Genomic DNA, 14163 nt, shown 5'->3' with positions numbered 1-14163 from the left:
GGTCTCTCTTTAGCTTGCTGCAAAGAAGGTACTTTGCTTTTGGTTTCTTGTAGGTGGTGTCTAAGCCTCTTGGTTTCCTACTTTGTATAAAGTCTTAATAATGCCTTTTTTCTTACTGATATTCAATCATGCTTGCTACCCTCAGTCTTAGTCCCTGTCAGTGTTAGTGACGGTTTGGGTAGTGTTTGTTCAAGTTCCTCTGGGGCTCCACGGTTCCTCTGGTCTCAAAGCATATGGAGGGAGGGGTCCTTTAGGTTTTGGCATTGGGGTTGCAGCTCAGCCTAGCATTTTACAACCATGGCTGGTAATGATTCACTGTTGTTTCTCTGCCATCCCCACTTCTCTGCTTTCTGCCCTGATGCTTGGGCACTGCCACTGAACCTGTGGGGCTCACAGCTCTCCCTGGCAAGGCTGTTTAGGGAACTCACCACTACTTCTCCCCTCCTCACCTCCTCTTCCTCTTACAGGGAGCTCTGGTTGTGAGAAGCAGCTTCTTCGTTTCTTCCAGTCTACCACCTGACTCCCAGGGGTTCTGACATATGTTAGGTCTTATGCTCAGGTCCCATGCTCAGACGTGCTGGTTTGCAGGTTTGGTGATTTTTTTGTTGAGTTTTAGATGTTTAGCTTATTGTTGTTTCAAGGGGAGATATCTGGGGGTGTCTCTCACTCCCCCATGTTTCTCTTCATAGCTCTTCTGATTTTTATAGTCAGATTTTTTTGGTAACTCCTCCCACTTGGGTTGGGGAGCCCCCATATGGAGTTAGGACCCTTGTTTCCTTCAGGGTGCCTCTGCAGCTACACTCTCACTCTCGGTGCTCATCCACCACTCGCTGGTACATGTACAGCCTTATTCATGACTTTGCCCTTCCTCCTCGCTTCGATATGGTTCCTCTTTTATATTATAAGACATATAAATTATGATCTGCTGGACTTCAGGTGATTCTCCACATTGATTAGTTTTCATAATTTGGTTATAATTTTAATGCAAACCTGAGGGAGGCAAACCATGCTTTGACCTAGTCCTCCTTCTTTACCTCTACTTGACTATAGTATTTTTAATTGAGAAAATATTCTCCCTACAGATCTTTAGATATCTAGCAAGCCTAAAACAAGTTCTGCTAATTAGAGTGTATTCTCAATTATTTCTTTTACTGAATACTGTATAAATATTATGAATAAATATTATGTCTTTTTATTTCATTTAGATAGGGTCCTTCACAAGTATTTATACAAAATAAAATCATTGAATATGTTGTCTGTGTTTATGATTCTTTTGAAACATTCACCAATTTTAAATACTACAAAATCAAGGCCTTCTTAAGCTTATTCTATTTCAGTACATATTGTAAACCTCTCTAGTTAAAAATAAAAGTTACATCAAGTCAAGATATTATAAAATGCAGTTACAGAATGTCAAAATTAAACCTTGTACACAGTTTAAGCTCTATCATGTAATCTGTTAAGTGATAAATGATAAATTTCAATATCTTTCTATATATGAGCTTTGTTTTCATAATTGTGATTTTCTAAGATCTTCAACAGCTGAAATTTTTTGGTACTCCATTTCTTGAGTACGTTGATTAAAGGATTGCAAATGGTTTTGAACAAAATGCAACCTAAATTTGAAAGACTTCTTTACAATATTATTCAATACTCTGTAGGACACTAGAGTTAACTAACAAAGTACTTTTATAAAGGCTAAAATATTTTTAAAATCTGAGTCATGCCTGGAAACAAAAAGAGAATCATCTACTGTCATACTAAAATTTTCTGTTCTATGTTCCAAATCAGATTTGTAACAAAAGTTTGCAATTCAGTTGTTTTAAAGATGCATATGTTTATATAAATTCATTTGTAAAATGTTAATGACTATAGATTCTATATCAGTTTGAAGATTATTGTAGTGTAGATGCAAAGATGAATTATATATGTTCCACAACCAACTCCAAGTGTATTTCAGCTCCATAGATTTCTCTTTATTTTTTTGATTTTTTAAAATAATTTTTTAAATTTTTCAATAACAGTTGATAGAAAATATTGTTAGTTTCAGCTGTACTACATAGTGATTAGACATTTATATAATTTATCAAGTAATCACCCCAATAAATTTAGTACCCACCTGGCATTATATATAGTTATTACAATATTATTGACTATGTACCCTATTCTATACTTTACATTCGCATGACTTTTTAAAAATAATTTAAAAAATTTTTCAATAACAATTTGCATAAAATATATTAGGTACAATGTAATATTTTCAGGTATACAGCATGATGATTTATACAATGCTTATATAACTTATGAAGCGATCACTCCAATAAATCTAGTACGCATCTGACACCATGTGTAGTAATTACAATAGTATTGACTATATTCCTTATGGTATACTTTACCTCGTTGTGACTGTTTTGTAACTACCAATATGCATTTCTTAATCCCTTCCCTTCTTCCAACCACTCCCCAAATCCTTCTCATCTGGCAACCATCAAAATGTTTTCAGTATCTGAGTTTGTTTCTGTTTAATTCGTTTATTTTGTTCATTTTTTTCTACATGTGAGTGAAATCATATGGCATTTGTCTTTCTCTGACTTATTTTATTCAGCATAATACCCTGTAGGGCCATCTATGAAGTCAAAAATGGCAATTTTTTTTTACAGCTGGGTAAATGTTGCATTGATTTTTCTCCTAACTCTTCTTTATTCACTCATCCATTGATGGACAAGCAGGTTGTCTCCATATCTTAGCCATCGTAAATAATGATGCAATGAACACATGGATGCACATGTCTCTTCAAAGTAGTGTTTTGAGTTTCTTTGGATAAATACCTAGAAGTGGCATTATTTGTTCCTCCTTTATCTCTTGTTATAGCCTTTGATTTAAAGTCTCTTTTGTCTGGTATAAGTATTATTACCCCACCTTTTTTATTCTTTGTTTGTTTCTATTTTCATGAAATATTTTTTTCCATCCCCTTACTTTTAGTCTTTGTGTGCCTTTCCATCTGAAGTGAGTCTCTTGTAGGCAGCATATGTAAGGGTCTTGTTTTCTTATCCATTCAGCCACCCTATCTTTTAATTGGGGCATATAATCCATTTACGTTTAAAGGAATCATTGATAGATACATAGTTATTGCCATTCCTTACTCATATTTTTGATACACATTTTTTTCTTCTTTGTAAAGAAGCCCCTCCAACATTTTCTGTAATATGAGCTTGATGGTGGTGAACTCCTTTAGCTTTTTCTGTCTGAGAAACTCTTCAACTGTCCTTTGATTCTGAATGATAGCATTATTGGGTAGAGTAATGTTGGTTGTAGGTCCTTGTTTTTCATCACTTTGAATATTTCCTGAGAATCCCTTCTGCCCGCAAAAATTCTGTTGAAAGATCATCTGACAGTCTTATGGGAGCTTCCTTGTAGGTAACAAACTACTTTTCTCGCAGATTTTAAGATTCTATATTTGTCTTTAAACTTTGGTATATTGATTATGATGTGTCCTGGTGTGAGCCTCTTTGGGTTGACTTGTTTGGGCTTTCTGCACTTTCTGGGCTTTTATGTCTATTTCCTTCACTAGGTTATGAAATTTTTCTGTCATTATTTCCTCAAATAGATTATCAGTCCATTTCCCTCTTCTCCTTCTGGTACCCTTATGGTGTGAATGTTGTTATGCTTGATGTTGTCCCAGAGACCCCTTAAACTATTCTCATTTAAAATTTTTTTCTTGTTGCTGTTCTGATTGGATGTCCTACACTGCCTCATCCTCAAAATTGCTGATTTGATCCTCTGCTTTATCTAACCTGTTGATTCTCTCTAATGTCCTCTTTATCTCAGATATTGTATTCATTTCTGACTGGTTCCCTATTATGTTTTCATTCTCTACTTTTATGTTTCCTCTTCGTTAAAGTTCTCACTGAGTTTATCTACTCTTTTCCTAAGTTCATTGAGCATCCTTATGAGCACTGTGTTGAACTCTGAATCTGGTAGATTGCTTATCTCCATTTAGTTTCATTCTTTTTCTTGAGCTTTGTTCTGTTCTTTTGCGTGGGACATGTTTTTTTTTCTCCCCATTTTGGCTGCTTCCCTGTGTCTGTTTATATGTATTAGGTAAGGCTTCTAAGTCTTTTGGTCTTATTAGAGTGGCTTTATGTCATAGGTGTCTCATGGGGCCCAGTGACACAGTCTTCCCTGGTCATCTGAGCAAAATGCTCAAAGTATGTCCCCTGCATGGGTTGTGTGTGACCTCCTATTAAAGTTAAGCCTTGGTTGCTGTTTGCATGCTGATGGAAGGGATTGACCCTTGGGCTGATTGGTTATGAGTATCGGCCAGTGATGGACTGATCCTACAAAGCAGGATTAACTTTAACAGGGCTTTCGTGCTTGCTTTGTCTGACCTTCAGGCATGTCCCCACCAGATACAGCCAAGGGTCACGCTCTCACTATGGTGCTGGTTGAAGCAGGCCACTGGGAGTGGCAGTCAAAGGGCCTCCTGGGATGGGTCGCACTGCAAGAAAAATTTGGCCACAGCATGTGTAACTCTGGGGCCACCTTGTAAGACTCACTGAGCAATCTGCAGATGTCTGCCACTCATGCTGGGCTTATAAAGTGCCTCAAGAGGCCAAGCAAGGAACTAAAACTGGCTGCCACTAATGTGAGGCTTGGGGCTGCTCAGTAAGAGATATGGGGTACACCAAGGCCAGATGCTGCCTCTTTGAATTTTGGGAGCTTTTGACATATTTTAGGAAAGTTTTCAGCAATAGTCAAGATAAACCACTTGTAAGGGATAAACCTCTAGAAGTAGCTTGGGTGGGTCTACAAGCTGGGAGAGGAAGAGTCTCAGGGAATTATCTGGGCAGAGCAATCTGTGTTATCCAGGTTGATGGTGACTCAGATGTGGTGGCCACCTGCACCTGCATGCTGAGGTGGGGAGAACTCAACAAAGGAACAATGGATACTGCCAGCACTTCTATTTGGAAGAAAGCTGTCCTTCCAGTCCTCGCCCTGAAGCCCAACAACTCAGTGTTTCCCATATATCCCTGGAACTCCTCAAGCAGTTGCCCCAGCACTGGAGCTCAGAGTAAGTGAGTCAGTCAGTGCGTTAGTCCAGGCACAGCCCTTTTAAGAGGAATGCTTGCAACTCCTACAGCCCTCTGTCTCACTCAGCCACAATCTCTTCTGGTTTTCACAGCCAAAGAATGTGGGGAATTGTCTTCCCAGCACTGCAACCCTGTGCTTGAAAACCCAGCATGGGGCTGGGACCCCTCATTTTTCAAGTGGGAGAGGTGGCTGTGCAGCCAAGATAACCCTCCCAATTTTCAATCTTCACGTGCAGTTGTGGGTCCGGGCAGTTTCATGTCTCTGTCCCTCCTACTGGTTCGAGATGACTTCTTATGTTTGTCCCTAGTTGTAGGGCTTCTGTTCATCCAGACTTTAGGCAACTCCCAGTGATGGTTGCTCTGTAGTTTCCTTATAAATTTGATGTGGTCACAAGAGGAGACATGCACAGACTCTACCTTCTACACCACCATGACCGGTCCCCCTTATAACCAGTGTTTTGAACTCTACATCTGGTAGATTGCTTGTCTCCATTTTGTTTAATTCCTTTACTGGAGCTTTATTATGTTCTTTCATGTGGGACATGTTTCTTTGTCTCCCCATTTTGGCTACCTCCCTGTGTTTGTTTCTATGTATTAGGTAAGGTTGCTATGTCTCTCAATCTTAGTAGGGTGGCCTTATGTAGTAGGTATTCAATGGTGCTCACTGTTACAGTCTTCCCTGGTCATCTGGGCCAAGTGCTGCAGGGTGTCCCTTGTGTGGGTTGTTTGTGCCATCCTGTTTAGTTAAGACTTGTTTGTTATTTACATGGAAATGGGAGGGGTTGACCCTTGGGCTGATTGGTTGTGAGGACTGGCTGGTGAAGAGTTGAACCAATGGAGGATTCAATACAGCAGGGCTTTGGTGCCTGCTGATTCTGCCCTATGGGTCTGTCATCCTCAGATGCAGTCCCAGGTAGTGCTGCAGCTCTATGTGTAGCTGTGCCAGCCCCAGGGCCTCCTGCGAGTGGCTCCATCTCCAGCCTGTGCCCTAAAAAAGGCCACCTAGTAAGAGTGATCATGCAATCTGCAAATGGCCACCACCTCACTGTGTTTTGAGGTGCTTTGAAAGGCCAATTTGCAAAGCAAGGATGGCTGCTGCTAGTGTCAGGCTTGGGACAGTTCATCAAGAGGTACGGAGTACACTGAGGCCAGAGGCTTCTTGTGTGGGTTGTGTGAAATTTTAAAAGATTTTGGGAAAGTTCACAAAGTGATCCAAGAAAGGCCATTTGTATGGAAAAGTCACTGGAAGTGGCTTGAGTGGGTCTGCAACTTGGGTTGAGAGGGGTCTTATGGAATCCCCAGGGCAAGGTGATCAGTGTTAAGCAGATTTATGGAGACACAGATCTGGTACCCACTGGTGTCTGGACACTGGAAAGAAAGGGCCTCACCAAAGTAAGTGTGGATTCTGCCAGCACTTCCTTCTGGGAGAAAGCTGCCCCTCCAGCCCTCACCCCGAATCACGACAACTCAGTATGTCCCTGTATGTCAAGCAGCTGTCCCAGCACTAGTGCTCAGAGTGATCAATTCTGTCACTGAGTACAGCCGGGCATGGGTCCTTTAAGAGGAAGATCACCACTTCCTGCAGGCCTCCATCTCACTCAGAGTGAGGGACTCTGTCAGTAAGTGTGTGCATAGGCCCTTTAAAAGGATCCCCTGATATTCTAGCAGCTCTCTGTCTCACTCAACCACAATCTTCTCTGGTATTCACAGCCAGAAGTTGTGAGGACTTCTCTTCCCAATCACTGGAAGCCTGGGCTGGGGAGCCCAGCGTGGGACCAGGACTCCTCACTCCTCTGGGGAGACTTACATAACCAAGCTATACCTCCCAATTTTTAATTACCACATACAAGTGTAGGACCAGCCTGTTCCGTGTCTTCACTCCACCTACCAGTCTCAAGATGGCCTTTTGTGTATGTTCCCAATTGTAGGACTTCTGTTCAGCTAGACTTCAGACAACTGCCAACGATGGTTGATTGGTGGTTTAGTTGTAATTCTGACATTGTGAGAGGAGGCAAGCACAGAATTTACCTACTCTGCCATTTTGACTGAAAATCCTCTTTTCCATAGGTTCTTAATTTAGTAAGAACACTATTCTTGCCAAGATAATTATATTTCACCTAATTTGTATTTGTTTTATCATCATGAAAAATAATTTTATCTTCAATATTGGATTTATAAACTAAATTTATAAATAAGCATTATTAAAGTCAGATGTTCTACCTTTAACAAACTGAACTTCCAATATCTATACTTTGGATAAATTTGATGAAAAAAAATTAAGATATTACTGAAATTAACAAATTTTCTATTTGATGCATCTAATATCACTGGCATCAATGAACTCTTTGCAAAGATATTTTCTGCTAATGCAACCAATCCATCAATAGCTATCACTTCACTCTTTGTATAGGTACAGGAAAACATGAAATAAAATATGAATAAAATTAAAGAATTGACACCTATTTTCTCAAACACTTCCAAAATATTTAAGTGGAGTGAAAACTCCCAAATTCATTTTTCAAGGCCACCATTAACTAGATTCCAAAACCAGATGAAGTGATTTTAATAAAAGAATATCATAGGCCAATAACCCTGATGAACATAGATTAACAATCCTCACCCATAAATTAGTAAACTGAATTCACCAATACATTTAAAAGATCAGACACCATGATCAAGTGTGATTTATTCTTGGGATATAGGGTTGGTACGCTATCCACAAATCAATTAACATGGTACATAATATTAAACAAATCAAAAGATAAAAACCATATGTACATAGTCATGTGAGGACTGGCTGTTGATGGGTTGAACCTATGGAGGATTCAATATAGCAGGGCTTTGATGCCTGCTGATTCTGCCCTATGGGTCTGACATCCTCAGATGCAGGAAAAGTGTACAACAAAATACAGCATCCATTTATGATAAAAACTCTCAGCAAAGTGAGTGGGAATAGAAGGAACATAACTCAACATAATAAAGGCCATAAATGATAAAGCCACTGCTAACATTATAATCAGTGGAGATAACCTAAAAGCATTTTCCTAGAGTTCAGAAGTAAACCCATATTTATTCAGGCAAATAATTTTTGACAAAAAAAAGCCAGAAACATATAGTGGAGAAAAGAAAGCCTCTTCAATAAATGGTGCTGGGAAAATGGAAGGCCACCTGCAAAAGAATGAAATTAGACTGTTGTCTATCACCACACACCAAAATTAGCTCAAAATGGATTACAGATCTGAATATAAGACCTGAAACAATACCATGTATAGAAGAAAACATAGGAACTAAACTCTAGGACTTTGGACTTAACGAGGATTTTAAGAATTTGACCTCAAAGACATAAAAAGTAAAAGCTAAAATAAATGAATGAGACTACATCAAACTAAAAAGCTTCTACTCAGCAAAAGAAATCATCAACAAGGTAAAGAGACAACCATCTCAATGGGAAAATACATTTTCAAGCAACACCTCCGATAAGAGCCTGATATCCAAAATATACAAAGAACTCACACAACTCAATAACAACAACAAAAAAAACAGACAATCCAATCAAAAGATAGGCAGAGAACCTGAACAGACACGTCTCTCTAGAGGACATACAAATGGCCAATAAATATATGAAAAGATGCTCAAGATCGCTAGCTATTAAGGAAATGGAAATCCAAACCACAATGAGATACCATCTTATACCTGTTAGCATGGCTATAATCAACAATAAAAGTAATAACAAATGTTGGAGAAGATGCATAGAAAAAGGAACCCTCCTTCACTGCTGGTGGGACTGAAAATTGGTACAGCCACTATGAAAAACAGTACGGAGATTCCTCAAAAATCTAAGAATTGATCTACCATATGATCCAGCAATCCCTCTACTGGGTGTTTACCTCAAAGACTTGAGAACACATATCCAAAAAGATATTTACACGCCGATGTTCATAGCAGCATTATTCACAGTTACCAGGACATGGAATCAACTGAAGCGCCCTACAATAGATGATTGACTAAAGAAGCTGTGGTACATATATACAATGGAATATTACTCAGCCATAAGAAGAAATGAAATACTGTCATTTGCGACAACATGGATGAACCTCGAGATAATCATGCTAAGCGAAATAAGCCAGACAGAAAAAGTTGAAAATCACATGATATCACTTATATGTGGGATATAAACCTAAAAGCAACAAATGGACAGGACAAACAAACAGAGACTTATGGACATGGACTATAGACTAGTGGTTACTAGAGGACTATTGAGTAGTGGTTACCAGTGGGGTGTGGGAAGAGAGGGGAGGTAGATGGGGTAAAAGGGGTCAAATATAGGGGGATAGGGAGAGGGTGAAGTGGGTAAAGGGGATCAAACATATGGTAGCAGAAGGAAACTGGACTTTGGGTAGTATACACACAATAGAATATACAGATGTCAACTCATAATGTACACCTGAAAATTATATAATTGTACTAACAAATGTTAACCCAATAAACTTAATTTTAAAAAAAGATTATTTGTTCTTGTTCTCTGAAAAATGCCATTGGTATTTTGATAGAGATTACATTGAATCTATAGATTGCCTCGGTGGTATGGAAATTTTAAGGATGTTAATTCTTTCTATTCATGAGCATAGTATATTCTTCCATTTATTTGTATATTCTTCAATTAATTTATTCAATATCTTATAATTTTCTGAGTAAAGAGCTTTTGCTTCCTTGGTTAAACTTACTTCTGGGTATTCTATTGTTTTTGATGTAATTATAAATGCATTGTTTCCTTAATTTCTCTTTTTGATAGTTAATTGTTGGTGTATAAGAATGTAACCTAGATCCGAATATTAGTTTTATATATTGCTACTTTACTGAATATATTAATCGGTTCTAACAGTCTTTTTGGTGAAATATTTTGAGTTCTTCACATATAGTAGCTAAGACTTCCAATACAATGTTGAATTAACATGGTGAAAATAGATATCTTTTTCCTGTTCCTGATCATCAGGAAAATGTTTTTATTTATTTATTTTATTAAGTTTATTGTGGTAACATTGGTTAATACAATTATATAATTGTTAGATGTACATTATAATTTGACACCTATATATTCTATTCTGTAATTACCACCCAAAGTCCAGTTTCCTTCAGCTACCATATATTCGATCCATTCCAGTTCTCCCACCATTTATTGAAGAGGTTTTCCTTTCTCCACTTTATGTTTTGCAGTTTCTTTGTCAAAAATCATTTGCCCATATAAATATGGGTTTATTCTGGACTCTCAAATCTGTTCCATTGCTCTGTGTGTCTGTTTTGCTGCCAATACCATGCTGTTTTGATTACTGTCACTTGGTAGTATAATTTGAAGTTGGACAGAGTGATGCCTCCAGCCTTGTTCTTTTTTCTCAGGATGGCTTTGGCAATTCGAGACTAGTGTGCTTCCACACAAATCTGATATTTTGTTCTATTTTTTAAAAAAGTACCAATGAGATTTTGATGGGGTTACATTATATCTGTAGAATGATTTATAATATGGTCACTTTGCTGATTCTTCCAATCCAAGAACATGGAATATCTTTCCATTTCTTTGTATCTTCTTCAATTTCTTTTAATAGTGTCTTATAGTTTTCATTATATAGATCCTTCATGTTTTTCATTAAATTTATTCCTAGGTATTTAATTCTTTTTGTTACAATTGCAAAAGGAATTTTTTTCTACTTCTCTTTCTGACACTTAATTATTAGAGTATAGGAATACTATGGATTTTTGTATCCAGAGACTTTACTGTATCTCCATATTGTTTCTAGTAGTGTTCTTATGGAGTCTTTAGGGTTTTCTATCTAAAGAATCATGTCATCCAAAAAACGTGACAGTTTGATTTTTTCGTTTCCTCTTTGGATGCCTTTTATATCTTTCTCTCGTCTGACTGCACTTGCTAGGACCTCCAATGTTATGTTGAATAACAGTGATGATAGCGGGCAGCCTTGCCTTGTTCCTGATCTTAGAGAGAAGGTTTTTAGTCTTTCACCATTAAGTATAATATTGGCTGAGGGTTTCTCATAGATAGCCTTTATTATGTTAAGGCACTTCCCTTATACACCGATTTTGTTAAGTGTTTTGATCATAAATGGATGCCGTATCTTGTTGAAGACTTTTTCTGCATATATTGATATGATCATATGATTCTTATTTTTTAATTTGTTTACGTGGTGTAGAACATTAATCGATTTGCATATGCTGAACCATGCCTGTGCCTGTGGGATGAAGCCCACTTGATCGTGGTGTATAATCTTTTTAACATGTTGCTGTATTCAGTTCGCTAGTATCTCGTTCAGGATTTTTGCATGTGTGTTCATGAGAGATACTGGTCTATGGTTTTCTTTTTTGGCATCATCTTACCAGGTTTTGGTAACAGAATAATGTTGGCTTCATAAATTGTGTTGGGAAGTATTGCCTCCTGTTCAGTTTTTTTTTTTTTGCAAAAATTTGAGGAGAATAGGTGTTAAATCTTCTTTAAATGTTTTGAAGAATTACTGGTGAAGCCTTCTGGTCCTGGACTTTTACTTTTTGGTAGGTTCTTGATGATTGTTTGAACTTCCATACTGCTGCTAGATCTATTTAGATTGTCCAGTTCTTGATTCAGTCAAGCAAGGTTGTATTTTTTAAGTACCGGTCCACTTCTTCGAGGTTATTAAATTTCGTGTTATATACTTTTTCCTAGTATTCTTGTATGATCCTTTGTATTTCTGGGATATCAGTCGTAATTTCCCCAACTTCAGCCCCTATTTTGTTTATTTGTGTCTTTTCTTTTTTTTCTTTAGTGAGTCTAGCCACGGGTTTTGCAATCATGTCTGGCAAAAATCAACAGTTGTTTCTCTGGAGTCCCGTCTCACTTTTCTGCTTTCTGCTTTGATGACTGGGCTCTGCAGCCAGTTGACACCTGGGAGCTCACAGATTTCCCAGGCAGGACTGTTCAGGGAAATCATCGCTCCTTATCCTCTCCCTGTCCTCCTGCAGGTAGCGCTGGTGACTATGAAAAGCAGTTTATTTATTTCTCCCAGTTCCCCACCCTACATCCATGGTTCTGACCTGTCGTTGCTCTTGTTGACTGTCATAGGTCATGGCAGAAGTGGCTGGTACACTAAATGACTAGCAGATGCAACAGATCAAATATACCAGCTGAAATCAAGGCTTATCAATCTCTAACTTTTGGAATCCAAGAGAACTTTATTATACAATCAAGCTGCAAGCTGTCCTTAAAAAGATGTTTGTTACTTTGGAAAAAGTTTTCATTTTCCACATTTAACCACATGTTAAAGTGAGAACTCTGTACACTACCCACGCATCTCACACACTACTACATGAAACAATTCTTTGCTTTGAATTCAATTTTGCCTGGTATTTAATATACCTACTCCTGCTTTTTCGTGTGTATTAATATTTGACTGGATAAATAAACTGTGGTACATATATACAATGGAATATTACTCAGCCATAAGAAGAGATGAAATACTGCCTTTTGCAACAACATGGATGGACCTCGAGATAATCATGCTAAGCAAAATAAGCCAGACAGAAAAAGCTGAAAATCACATGATATCACTTATATGTGGGCTACAAACCGAAAAGCAACAAATGAACAGAATGAACAAACAGAAACTCATGGACGTGGACAAAAGGCTAGTGATTACCAGAGAATGGTGGAAAGAAGAAGATAGATGGTGTAAAAGGGGTCAAATATGTGGTGACAGAAAGAAATCTAATTATGGAAGGTGAACACACAATGTCAGTATATATATATGTATGTACTGTTAAAATGTACAGCTGAAACTATTGGATTTCATTAACCAATGTCACCATTAAAAATAAATTAATTAAATAAATAATATTTGCATGGCATACCTTCTTTTGTCTTTTTACTTTCAATCCAACTATACCATTGTATTCGAATTGGGTTTCTTGTAGACAGTCTATAATTGGATCATGGACTTTTAAATCCACTCTAGCAGTCTCTATTTTTTTTAAATTATATTTCTTGCTTAATAAAATTGTATGGGTTTTAAGTGTACAATTTTGTAATAAATCATCTCTATGTTGCACTGATGTCTTTTGCCCTTTTCTACCTCCTCCCTCACCCCATTCCCTCTGCTAACCACTGTACTGTTGTCTAGGTCTATGAGTTTTTGTTTGTTTGTCTTGTTGGTTTGTTTGTTGCTTTCAGTTTTATATCCGCATATGATGAAATCATATGGTTCTCAACTTTTTTCATCTATCATGTGAAGTGAAATAAGTGAGATGGTCTCTGTTTTTCAACTGGTGTATTTAGACTATTTACATTTAAGGTAATTATTCATATGTTAGGACTTACGCTGCCATTTTATTATTTGTTTTTGCTTCCTTTCCATATTTCTCATTCCTCTGTTTCTCTTTTCTAGCCTTCCAGTAGATTACTTGAACATTTTTCAGGTTTTTATATTGATTTATTTATAGTATTTTTAGATATTTTATTTTCTATAATTTAAGAATGAGGCAAAGATATCCACTCTCACCACTCTTATTCAACACAGTGTTATAAATTTTAGCCAACACAATAAGACAAGAAAAAGGAATAATAGGCAAACAGATTTGAAAGAAAAAAATAAACTCTCTCTATTTACAGCTGACATGTCATTTACATAGAGAATCCCCCCTCAAAAAAATTGACAAAATAAAAACTCCTAGAATGAATAAGTGAGTTTATCAAAGTCTCAGGATATAAAGTCAACAGACAAAAATCAATTTCTATCCTGCCTACTAGCAACAGACATGTGGAAACTGAAATTTAAAATAGAGTATTATTTATAATTACTTTAACAAAAATGAAATACTTAGGTATAAATCAAACAAAACATGTACGGTGTTTGTATGAGTAATGCAACATTGAAAGTTCCAGCAGAGATTTTTTGATAGACATAGAAAAGCATATTCTAAGTTTATATGTAATGACACAGAACCTAGAATAGATAAAAGAAATCTTGCAAGGGAACGATAAAGTGGGTAGAACCACTCTATCTCAGGTTAAGGCTAACTATATAGCTACAGTAGTCAA

At 37.2% G+C, this 14163-nt stretch overlaps 1 pseudogene; it reads left to right on the top strand.

Moving 5' to 3' along the window:
- The first annotated feature begins 4396 nt into the window (after positions 1–4396).
- LOC107512038 overlaps positions 4397–14163 on the top strand; it is a 91980-nt pseudogene continuing 82213 nt past the window's right edge.

Source organism: Rousettus aegyptiacus, unplaced genomic scaffold, assembly GCF_014176215.1.
Source record: "Rousettus aegyptiacus isolate mRouAeg1 unplaced genomic scaffold, mRouAeg1.p scaffold_m13_p_9, whole genome shotgun sequence".
NCBI lineage: Eukaryota > Metazoa > Chordata > Mammalia > Chiroptera > Pteropodidae > Rousettus > Rousettus aegyptiacus.
This window is presented reverse-complemented; position numbering and strand designations above follow the sequence as displayed.